Genomic DNA, 14,308 nt, shown 5'->3' on the forward strand with positions numbered 1-14,308 from the left:
CTATGCAAAACGTTGTAGTAATTAAAGATAGATATCGGGGAACGATCGCACAGCCGTACTGGAACGACACGCACCCAATTATAAATATTATCACTGGCGTTCAACGGCGGTAGACCGATAAGAAACAATTACGGGCGGTTGCACAATAGAACCAAAATAGATAGGATGAGACATATAATATACAGGTGCACACAAAAACGCGTACAAATAATATACTTAAAATTAAGCCCTAATGCTCTGCCGCTCAAATCTGCACTGCATTGACGAAAACATCTCCTCGTGATGTCGATGGAACCTCCGAGAACTAGATCGGCGGCATCCGGAACGACGGTGATACACACACACACCATCATCCTCCGATCCCAGCATGGCGGAGAGCCGAAAGCCCGACACTGTCTTAACTACCGGAGCATTTCTGAAATTAACGCAGACAGTACTGGTTCTACGCAAAACATAGACACACGTATATATACGTATATACACCCCCTATGGCCGGTATTGTTACACTACCATGGTGCTTGGGGGGGTTAATATGTCTATAATATATATATTATATATTGTTCAATGAACATACGACGTATATGCCGATTCGGATAATATACCTAGATAATATGATATTAGACCGATCGATCGTCAGTGCATGGTATATACACTTAAAATGATCCTGGCAAGGTCGCCATCTGTGACATCTCGCACGGGGCCATACCCAGATTCGGCGTGGAGTGCACATTGACGAAGCTGATGTAGGTCGCCAACCCACAGCCGAGATTCGAAAATCGGAGCATGCGGGATTTTCTTTATACAAATAAATAAATAAATTGGGAAAGGGAAAAAAAAAACTTAAAACATAGTGATGGGGATTGGATTTTTATTTTTTAATATACTAGATAATAAAATTTTAATTTATGGCCAAGAAAAGCCATACGGCATAAAAACTTAGCCGCAACTGAAGGTCACCGAACAAAACAAATACAAACAAATGATAGATAATATTAACATGAAATTGGACCGTACGTCAATTCAAGCACGGCTCCGATGATAGGTTACCGGCGTATAGAATAATAAGTAATAGGTATATAATAATAATAATAGTAAATCACCGGCCAAGGTGTGGGTGTATGTAAATAAAATAATAAAATTACATTACCATTTTTGTAAATGCCATGGAGTGTCGTCCTAAAAACGCCCTCGGCGATTTTACCTTTTTCTACTCGGCCATGCTGCTGTTCGTTGAAGCGAAGGGCAAGAAGTGCGTTAGAGGTGGCCGTGTTCGGGCGAGTTATCCACCGAACGGCGTTATATAATTTTGGTTGCGTAATTTGGTAAAATATGTTTGGCCGGTGTACTTTACACTTTTATATTATTATATTATGTCGTTAATGAGGTGTTATTATTATTCAGTGTCGGCCGGTCATCCGAACACGGGTACTAGGTATACGTGATAGTGTGTGTGTGTATAGAACTCGGTGTTGCCTATGAGCGGGGGCTGAGGGGACCGTGGGACGGAGAGCGTTATCGCATAATGGTTTATAATTATTAATAGGTAGGAATTACAATTTCGATCGTTACATAAGCTAATATAAAATGATCAAAGTCAAAACTTTAAAACATTTCTACAAATTACAATACTTGATTACCATCTAGTAAAAAAAATATCAATGGATTTATTTTTGAACCTACAGTTGTAATTAACATTTTGAATCTTCCATCTTTCTGAGAACTAAATGGGAAAAAAACATAATTTTTTTTATAATATAACCAATATTATAGTATAAAGATGTGATAGTAGTATTTCACTAATATTCATAAGAAAAGCAACAAGGATGCAAGGAGTTTTACTGTGCTCCGCGCAATATTAAATAATTAAAACATTACTTCTGTAGTTTAAAATAAATCCTAAAATATTTTTTTTACATTTTGAGCATAACAATAAAATTATTGATTATACAATGATGTATTTTTTTAATGTATTGTATTTTATACAATAAATAAAGTGAGATAATTGCTTCAATTTTTAACTGTAAGTGATGTTTTTGATATAAAATTTCAGTTTAAAATTATGATATCCAGTACATTCAAAAAAAAAAAAAAATAAAGAAAAATCCTTGGTGCATTTTAGAGGTAAAAAGTAAACATTTTCCAACAGTTTTCAAAAAAATCGAGAAAAACAAAAAAATAATGACGGAAAAACGGGAATTTTTACGCAAAACAAGTTTTCGTCAAAATCGAATTTTTTATTTTGCTAAAACTCAAAAACTAATCGATGTAACTACTTGAAATTTTCACTAAATGTTTATATTAGTGTTTTCCATACACAGTTAAATTTTCAAAGATTGTTGAATTTTTTTGAATAATTTATAGACAATTGAAATTTTCAATTTTTCTAAGTTTTTTTTTTTTTAAATAAAAATTTTTTGGCTGACCAGAAAATCTTGAAAATTTAATACAAGGTTTCTTATAAGTTGTTCTTAAAGTGATAAAAAAAAAATCCGAAATCGTTAGTCACAATTTTTTTTTTATGAGCGCATAAAGTTCGAATTTATACGAAATATATCAAAATTTCAAAGATTTGCAAGTAATTCTATGGTTGGAAAATCGTAAAAATTTTTTCTTTTATAACTAAGTTTTGAAAATTTGGTACAAGATTCTCCATAAAATTTTCTTCAAATATTTGTAAAAAAAACTCTACTAGATTCAGAAAAAAATTTTTATGAGTGTTTGAAATTTAAAATGTCATAATAGAATACGACACCCAAATCGCCCACGTCATTACGCTACTACCGATAAGTCATCGACATGTCGGCATTGACCTGTATGGCCGCACACGCATGCGCGCGACGTATTTCATCAAATACGTAGTCGCTAGTCGTCAATGTTATATCAGGTTACATAGGGACTACCTCGTTATTTATATTTTGTTCTTAATCATTCATGAATGATACTTTTTACCAGGTCAATGGAGTTGAAAACTTATTATAGGCTATAATTAATTTTGAAACGTCACCGAAGTGCGACAATACTACCAAGCCAAGTGTCTCCGTAGTAACGCAGACCGTAATGACGCGTTATCTTAACACCGCTCGTATGGCGCTTGATATCAAAGGTATCATTTTCGCTTAGTTTTTTTATTTTAAAATTATGTGGTGGCCGTGAGAACGGCCGTTTTAGGATATCGGGATTTCTCCCGTATCAATTAGTCATTATTTTTTCTTTTTCTTTTTCTGGCTTCCATCCATTTTATTATGTAGCAAAGTACATAATATTCAATTAATACGTCCATCGATGGATCTTCTGTATTTTTTTTGTCCTCCATGTCTGCAGGTAGCAACTATTGGTGATGAACTGTTGATCGTTCGTGTTTTGTTGCGTCTTATATACATTTCTCCAGTGAGAATCCGATGCGTTGATTGGCCAGTAGGATGGGCCTATCAAATACTCGGATTCTTACAGGGAAAATGTATATAAGACTCAATGAAACACGAACGATCATCAGTCCATCACCATGGATCGCCCGGGCAAGTACGACGAGCAAAAAAAAGCGGCCGCGGAAGCAAGAAGAAATGCATGCAATGCCGGGAAAAGCAGTACCTAGTTCCGGACTTAGCTCGGTGCGAGCGGTGGACACGGCAAAAGAAGAAGAAAAACGCCGACGAAACTTAGAGAAACGAGAAAACATTGAGAAATGGGTGAAGGATGTGAACAGATATTATTGAACACGTGCCGCCAGAAGACCGGCACACTTAAAACGGCCGTTCTCACGGCCAACACAAAATTTTATAACAAAAAACTGAGCAAAAACGACACCGTTGGTACCAGGCGGCCACACGAACTGTGTTAAGATCACGCGTCATAACGGTCTACCTGAACCAATGAAAACCTCGGAAAGGTCGGCAGACGGGTATAAATACCGGTACATCGGCCGGCCACGACACATTCAATCGTCGACCTCTCAGACGTTCGGACCTAACCACTCAAGGAAACACGGAGAATCACTACGGACTATACACGAAGACTGTCGCAACCGACGAAAACGATCAACTGAGCAAACAAGCGATCCATCGACGACCACCAACGTGAATAATAATGATACCGGGCGACAGATCTAGTCAGTGTTGCCGTCGATATCACCGACCATCCCGCACCAGTGCGGTAGTCAGCGGCATAGGATGTGCTTGACCCGGCGAATATACACGTTTCAAACGTGTAATCAATACTGTCCTTTTTAGGACCGCCAGACTTGGACTTGTGAAGTTTGAAACTACGGAACACCGACGAACGCGCCCGGTTTAACATAACCATTATTTTGCGGGCAAACGAAACTATAGAAGTGTGGCCGTCTCGCACCTGGTGGCAAAATGCCTACAACACTTCTACATTATGTCTCTCCAAGCGAAATATAGTGAAAACCTGGGTTCAACGAAATTTTTTCGTTGAAAACGGCCACTAGGCGCCGGATTACCACACTTCCAGATTTCTTGGCCGAATGTCAGTTCAGTTATCGAATTAAGTAAAGACCAAATACGGCTTACCTTAACCGTGCGGCGCACTACTAAAACGGCCGTACTCACGGCCAACACAAAATTTTATAACAAAAATCAAACGAAAATGATACCGTTGGTATCAGCCGACCATACGAACTGAGTTGAGATCCACTATATAAATACAATATAAAAATATGTTTATTTTATTCCATATCGATTTATAGAGTACCAGTAGCAAGCGATATGAACTGCTGGTAAAAATGAGCTGTCTAGTCATATATTCACTATTATTTTTACACGATTGTAAAATGTATAATTTAATAAAAAAATAATTATAAATCTATTTCAATTTATTGATATTAAATTAAACTTACTAATTAATTATACAAATAGTGTTGTGGCAATATATGAAATCTTATTACCATGCATAATAATGCTGATCGAACGGAGGTGCATATAATGTACATTTTTAATAAAATTGTTAACTTAAATACAACAACATTATCAAAAAAGTATGTACATAATATTTAGCTGTACATGAAATTAATAAATTACATACGAATTGTGTTATAAAATATATACATGTCTAATATTACTTGGGTATTTAATTAATCAACATAATAGGAACGCGTATAATTTCAAAATTATATTGGTATATAAAACACAATTATCATTTGTTACGAATGTGTCCATTACGTGTTTAGTAGATAATAACAGTATCGAATATCATCGTGAACTTTTGTTGACTGTGATCCTAGGTAAAATCGATGGACGATGATTAAATTTTTAAGTTACTTATTCTATGCAACTACGATTCATAAAAACGTGCATTACCTATAATATAATAAATATCAATATTATTAATAACATAATATACATTATAATAAAAAAAAAAAACAATAATTAATAGATTATACTGTTTTGATTCAACATAAATATTTTTATTTTACAAGTATTGTAAAATGTGTGTATCATAATTGTCATTGTAACATTAGAAACATTCGATGCGTTAAAATTTAATTTAAACATTTTCGATTATTTTCACAATCGAGGTAATATGTCGATTTGCTCATCAATCTGGACACCATTCTAGATAATTTTTATTCAAAAGAATTATATACGTTTCGAGACCAAGAATTCATTGTTTTCAAAACAAACGAGATAGGTATCATTCGATTATTATATAATGTATTTTATTTCAATAAAATCGAAATATCTTGATTATTATATCATATTAATACGTATAATTTAATAAAATTGATTTTATGTTAAACATATACCAATTTATTATGCAAATAGTGTTTTGGCAAAGTTTGAAATCTAATTCCCATGCATAATAATGCTGATCGAACGGAGGTGCATATTATGTAAATTTTTAATAAAATTGTTAACTTAAATACAACAGCATTATCAAAAAAGTATGTACTATTATTTATTTGTACATACATGTCTAATATTACTTAGGTATCTGATTTATAAACATAATAGGAAAGCGTTTAATTTCAAAATTATATAGGTATTAAAATATAACACACAATTTTCATTTGTTACGAATGTGTCCATTACGTGTTCAGTAGATGATAACAGTACCGAATATTATCGTGAATATTTTTGGACTGTGAACCTAGGTAAAATCGATGGACGATGATTAAATTTTTAAGTTACTTATTCTATGCAACTACGATTCATAAAAACGTGCATTACCTATAATATAATAAATATCATTATTATTAATAACATATATCATAATTTTAAAAAAATAAATAATTAATAGATTATACTATTTTGATTCATTATAGGTAAATACATTCTTTTACAACATTTCAAATTTTACTTTCTAACAATTTCAAAATAATAAATAATTCAACATCTTAATAGATTTTTACAGTAATCGTAACCTAATCTAGTACCAAAATATCATAATCGAGAAAATATTATAATTATAGAAAATGTAAATAAAAAGTACAATACCTCAATACCACCATATACAATAAGTAGTATTTTAAAAAATACTAAAAAAGTTAATAGGTACATGTTATGGAGAATACTCGATTCATATAATACATATAGATTATAGGTATTACGTATAAAATTGAATAAAAAGAAAAACAACTTAATCTATAATAATTCAACAATTTATTTGCAAGACTTACAAATAATAAAATATTTTAAAATTTGATGATAATATATATATTATATATATATTTTTTTTTATTGATCTTTTAAGATTACACAACACCTGCATGTGTTTTCTCCGTCTTACAAACTCGTATAACATGGCAAATTAATTACGCTCAGTACATCACGTTTACTTTCGTCAGTTTAAAAATTATAAAAAAACGATAACATTATCGTTACGTACTCCTGGTATTATTACACGGCTTTATTATGGATAAATATTTACGCTAATGCAACGCCGCAGCTTGTGCGACATTGTGAATCTCAAATAAAATACCGGTTACCCGTGTAAAATGTAGATTTAATAATAGGAGTAATAACATCTCAACGGTCCGGCGTCCAGAATCTTATGATGTGCGATGTATTTTGTCGCTCAAATCGGACGGAAACGACGTGTTTAATTTTGTATTTATTATATCATTATAATATTATATTCAGGTACCTTACAATACTGTCTAATGCCAATAAGCCAAGGACGCCCGCAGAAATTTTGCTCAGGAGGGACAAAAGAATTGCAAGTATTTAAATACTTATGGGAAGATTTACCGCTACATCTTTCATCTACTCATACTATGTAATAGTATCATTAATTTTTTTTAAAAAACCTATTGAAGTTAATATAACTTTACACATTAAATTAGTATCAATATTTATAAGAAAAAACATAATAAAGTTAAAACAAAAAAAAAACTTGATTTGATTTAATGTACATATTACTTCATATTTTATTATTTTATTCAAAAAGTAAAAACAATCTCATTTTGTTTGAAGCAAATAAATTAATAAAATTATCAATATATCAATTTGTTGATTAAAAAATGTTTAAGAATTTTTTTTTTAAGATCTAAATCCATATTTACAAGTCTTGACATTATTTTTAGTTATTTTAACTTAAAAATTGGTTACTTTGTAAATTGTAAATTTATAATCTTGTATGCTTTCTAAGTATTGTAATATATATTTCTATACGTCATATTATAATACATTGTTAATGAGTGACACCGTTGGATATGATGGTATAGAATACCGTGTGTAAAGGAAAAGTTTACAATAATAACAGTACTACAGCGTTATTATATAAATAGGAACCTAATAATGATTATATCTTTTTATCCAAATTATATTTAGAACAATTAAAAGTTAAAATTAACAAAGATTTAGCCGGTTACTAAAAAACCAATATGATAGAAAATAAATTTGCGTGCAAGGTTGCTATAATATATATATACATATATAAAATATATTAAAATATCATTTATTACAGCTATCACATAACAAATGACTTTAAGCTAATATAAATGTTTTTCCCTGCAGCGTAAGCGTTCTAGAAAATATTATAAATATTAAATTATTAAATTACTTAGCTATAATATCTCTATACATATCATAATTATTGATTCTAGCTCATTTTATTATTGCCATTATAAATATAATACGTTATACTAAAGCTGGGCAAGTTAACTATTTTTTTTAACTCGTTAAGTTAAGTTAATTTGGAAAAATGTAAGTTAAGTTTTAAGTTAAAAATTACTTTTCTTTTTTATGTAACTTCTTAAAGCTACAAGTTCGTTGGAAAAAATAAGTAACTTAACTAAGTTAAAAATAAGTTACTTTTTTTTTCATATAAAACTTATAATTACGCCATTTCCACTAATTAGTGTTAAAGATTTATAAATAACATAATATTATAATGTAGGTGTTTATATCTTAAAAAAAATGTATTTTGCTGTAGGTACTTATAAATTATGAAATCCGACAAAAAAATTAAATTAGTTAATAGAAAATACGATGGGTCACTCCCTCACTCAGAGCAAAATTATTCTTATCATTTCCATGAAAGAATTTAAAATATAACAAACTACAAATTTTAATTAAAACTGACAGTTTACAAACGTATAATATAGGATATTGGCTTTGAATAATACATGTTTTTCTTTTCTAAATAATAATTACAGGCATGGCACTAATCTTATATCTAGAGTTCTACACATACCTACATTATTCTGTGAATAAGAAATAATATAAAATATTATTCTTTATTTCTCATAAGTCGATTCATATATTTTAACATTTTGTAAGTTCCATTAACTATTAGCATTGATTAAATATACAATTACTATAATATATAGTATATTTAATCAATAATATAGATTAGGTTAGGTATCTTTTGTATTTAAACACGATATTTAAAAATCCAGACATAATGCAGAACACTTCGACAATCTATAATGATTAGAATACTCAATACTTACATAGTAATCTATAGCAGAATAATTTTTCTTTAACATAATAATTATTGTTATTATTATTATTTTTTTTTATAATCACGAAATGCAATAATAAATCTTGAAGGATCATCCAAAGAGAAAAAATAACTTAACGTGACTATAAAATAAATCAACGCGTTAAATGAGATGTTATTTTAAAAAAAGAAGTAACTCCTTAATGCTCATTACCTATTATTATTTTTAAAAAATTAATTTAAATTACATTTTATCATTGAGAAAGTATTATAGTTAAAATATTACATTTTGAACCTTTTAAATATTAAACAAATACTATAATTGTAATATTAAAAATGTTATTTAGTATTAAAGGCTTTGCAATATTGATGTTATGGAATTGCTATGTGGGATATTCAATTTTTCATTTTAAACAATTCTATGACTTTAATCGAGATCTCTCGATAATGGCAAAATCTTGATTTTTAATATTTCAAATGATTACTTCCAATGATATCTCGATTATGAAAATGCCTCCATTACTAATTAATCGACTGTGCCCAACACTAGTTTTCGTTGAAATCAAATTTTTAAATATTTTATTATTTGTAAGTCTTGTAAATAAATTGTTGAATTATTATAGATTAAGTTGTTTTTCTTTTTATTCAATTTTATACGTAATACCTATAATCTATATGTATTATATGAATCGAGTATTCTCCATAACATGTACCTATTAATTTTTTTAGTATTTTTTAAAATACTTACTGTATATGGTGGTATTGAGGTATTGTACTTTTTATTTACATTTTCTATAATTATAATATTTTCTCGATTATGATATTTTGGTACTAGATTAGGTTACGATTACTGTAAAAATCTATTAAGATGTTGAATTATTTATTATTTTGAAATTGTTAGAAAGTAAAATCTGAAATGTTGTAAAATAAATATATTTATGTTGAATCAAAATAGTATAATCTATTAATTATTTTTTTTTTTTTATTATGATATATGTTATTAATAATATTGATATTTATTATATTATAGGTAATGCACGTTTTTATGAATCGTAGTTGCATAGAATAAGTAACTTAAAAATTTAATCATCGTCCATCGATTTTACCTAGGATCACAGTCAACAAAAGTTCACGATGATATTCGATACTGTTATCATTTACTAAACACGTAAAGGACAAATTCGTAACAAATGATAATTGTGTTTTATATACCAATATAATTTTGAAATTATACGCGTTCCTATTATGTTGATTAATTAAATACCCAAGTAATATTAGACATGAATATATTTTATAACACAATTCGTATGTAATTTATTAATTTCATGTACAGCTAAATAATAGTACATACTTTTTTGATAATGTTGTTGTATTTAATTTAACAATTTTATTAAAAATGTACATAATATGCACCTCCGTTCGATCAGCATTATTATGCATGGTAATTAGATTTCATATATTGCCACAACACTATTTGTATAATTAATTAGTAAGTTTAATTTAATATCAATAAATTGAAATAGATTTATAATTATTTTTTTATTAAATTATACATATTACAATCGTGTAAAAATAACAGTGAATATATGACTAGACAGCTCATTTTTACCAGCAGTTCATATCGCTTGCTACTGGTACTCTATAAATCGATATGGAATATAATAAACATATTTTTATATTGTATTTATATAGTGGATCTCAACTCAGTTCGTATGGTCGGCTGATACCAACGGTATCATTTTCGTTTGATTTTTGTTATAAAATTTTGTGTTGGCAGTGAGAACGGCCGTTTTAGTAGTGCGCCGCACGGTTAAGGTAAGCCGTATTTGGTCTTTACTTAATTCGATAACTGAACTGACATTCGGCCAAGAAATCTGGAAGTGTGGTAACCGGCGCCTAGTGGCCGTTTTCAACGAAAAAATTTCGTTGAACCCAGGTTTTCACTATATTTCGCTTGGAGAGACATAATGTAGAAGTGTTGTAGGCATTTTGCCACCAGGTGCGAGACGGCCACACTTGTATAGTTTCGTTTGCCCGCAAAATAATGGTTATGTTAAACCGGGCGCGTTCGTCGGTGTTCCGTAGTTTCAAACTTCACAAGTCCAAGTCTGGCGGTCCTAAAAAGGACAGTATTGATTACACGTTTGAAACGTGTATATTCGCCGGGTCAAGCACATCCTATGCCGCTGACTACCGCACTGGTGCGGGATGGTCGGTGATATCGACGGGAACACTGACTAGCTCTGTCGCCCGGTATCATTATTATTCACGTTGGTGGTCGTCGATGGATCGCTTGTTTGCTCAGTTGATCGTTTTCGTCGGTTGCGACAGTCTTCGTGTATAGTCCGTAGTGATTCTCCGTGTTTCCTTGAGTGGTTAGGTCCGAACGTCTGAGAGGTCGACGATTGAATGTGTCGTGGCCGGCCGATGTACCGGTATTTATACCCGTCTGCCGACCTTTCCGAGGTTTTCATTGGTTCAGGTAGACCGTTATGACGCGTGATCTTAACACAGTTCGTGTGGCCGCCTGGTACCAACGGTGTCGTTTTTGCTCAGTTTTTTGTTATAAAATTTTGTGTTGGCCGTGAGAACGGCCGTTTTAAGTGTGCCGGTCTTCTGGCGGCACGTGTTCAATAATATCTGTTCACATCCTTCACCCATTTCTCAATGTTTTCTCGTTTCTCTAAGTTTCGTCGGCGTTTTTCTTCTTCTTTTGCCGTGTCCTTCGCTCGCACCGAGCTAAGTCCGGAACTACTGCTTTTCCCGGCATTGCATGCATTTCTTCTTGCTTCCGCGGCCGCTTTTTTTTGCTCGTCGTACTTGCCCGGGCGATCCATGGTGATGGACTGATGATCGTTCGTGTTTCATTGCGTCTTATATACATTTTCCCTGTAAGAATCCGAGTATTTGATAGGCCCATCCTACTGGCCAATCAACGCATCGGATTCTCACTGGAGAAATGTATATAAGACGCAACAAAACACGAACGATCAACAGTTCATCACCAATAGTTACTACCTGCAGACATGGACGACAAAAAAAATACAGAAGATCCATCGATGGACGTATTAATTGAATATTATGTACTTTGCTACATAATAAAATGGATGGAAGCCAGAAAAAGAAAAAGAAAAAATAATGACTAATTGATACGGGAGAAATCCCGATATCCTAAAACGGCCGTTCTCACGGCCACCACATAATTTTAAAATAAAAAAACTAAGCGAAAATGATACCTTTGGTATCAAGCGCCATACGAGCGGTGTTAAGATAACGCGTCATTACGGTCTGGGTTACTACGGAGTCACGCTTGGCTTGGTAGTATTGTCGCACTTCGGTGACGTTTCAAAATTAATTATAGCCTATAATAAGTTTTCAATTCCATTGACCTGGTAAAAAGTATCATTCATGAATGATTAAGAACAAAATATAAATAACGAGGTAGTCCCTATGTAACCTGATATAACATTGAGCGACTAGCGACTACGTATTTGATGAAATACGTCGCGCGCATGCGCGTGCGGACATACAGGGCGTAAAATGTTAAAACATTTCATGCCCGGCCGACATAAGGATGGTACCGAGTCGGTTTCCCTAATATACTTAATATCTAAAAAATATTAAATATTAAATAAAAAAAGATTATCAAGAGTAACTGAATAACGTATTTTGATAATTATTGTCGGTGACAGAAATCTTATAGACAAGAATAATACTTATAGACAATACTCTGACACATCTGACGACAAATAATGAAATGATCGAAGCCGAACGGCGAACACCGAAATTATTAAACCCAAGTACAGTCACCGTTCGTCGTCCCGGCGTATATTATCGCAACTCGCAAACATGCAACGATACAGAATATAACGTCGATATTCGGTAACGATCGTACGGTAAAACCATCTACGGATGATGCAATCAACGTACGCATATAATTATAATACAATTTTGTAATCAATATAATAAATAATAACGGTGATATAATAATAATCCTAAAATAAATAATTATATTCAATTAATATTGCCACATAATGTTTATCCGTTTGCGATTTACGACAAAAACAATGGTTGGTATACAGCTACAGTCTACAGCACCAAAACGGCCAACAAGTAATAAAGGAAAACCCAGTTATATAATAATATTGGCAGTGGCAGTGATGGGCATAATCGAACGATTAGTAATCGAGAAGTTTTCATAATCGAGATATCACTCGAAATAATCATTCGAAATGTTTGAAATATTGCCATTATTCGATTATTGAGAGATCACTCGATCAAAATAATTGAAATATTTTAAACGAATAATCCAGTAATATCTTGTAATGAATATTATCGCATTAGATATCATGACAATCGCTAGAAACCAAATTTTTAAATAATCTCATTCAATTGGTAAGAAATACAAATTATTTTCTTCCGTAAACTGTTAGTTATTACTTATTATGCCTACGGAATAATAGAAAACATTCGATGCGTTATAAATTAATTTATACATTTTAATTTTTAATAAAATACTTTTACATGTTTTTAAATATACATAGTCACATAGATGTACATTCATAGCCCATAGGGTTTAAAGGTAGTACCTAATAATCAATAAAATAAAAACTGAATTTAAAAAACCTTTTATTAAACGTAGATATCCAACAGTTTAATTCGAACTTTTTACGCTGTAAATACAAAATCGCAGATGTAACATAATCTATATACATAATCTATATATTTATGGAATATTAACACGGTACTCTATGTCTCTATGGTGATCGTGAATCGCAAATGCATTTTTTTTTAAAAAAGTAGAAACTGGTGATCTATATTCCATATGAAAATGCGAAAATCTGCTGAGAACATATAGGGAACTTACTACTTAGATAAAATATAAGCGTAATCAAATGAAAATTAGATTTAGATTGAGCTACGATTCCTATCGTACAAATCGGGCGGCGTGGTGGATTTGAAATTTATTTGTGTAGATTTTTTTTTTTATAATTTTTTTTTCTCTTAATCCTAAATAAATAATATATTATGTTAATATTTTAACACTTTAATTTTTTGTATGATGTATTATAGTTTTTTAATTTTTTCATCGCACTCCTGTGCTAAACTACTACGAACCGCCTTTGCAAGTATTAAAACTGTTGATACACATTTTGTACACTAAGTTTTAACAAATTCAATAACATCAAATTTTCCGAAATATATAGATATCTATTTATACATTTTTTTTTAGAATATTAATCTAAAATTAATTCAACTGATGATTTATTTTCATTTAATTAGTAAAACGATCAAATCGTCTAAAACGCAAGTAATAGTATGAATTTTGAATCATATTACCTATTGTACTTTTATGTCTAACTATGTTTGTGGTCAAATATTTAAGTATTGCCCTCTTCAGTTCGTA

The sequence above is a fragment of the Aphis gossypii genome, unplaced genomic scaffold (genome assembly GCF_020184175.1).
Source record: "Aphis gossypii isolate Hap1 unplaced genomic scaffold, ASM2018417v2 Contig00760, whole genome shotgun sequence".
Classification (NCBI taxonomy): Eukaryota; Metazoa; Arthropoda; class Insecta; order Hemiptera; family Aphididae; genus Aphis; species Aphis gossypii.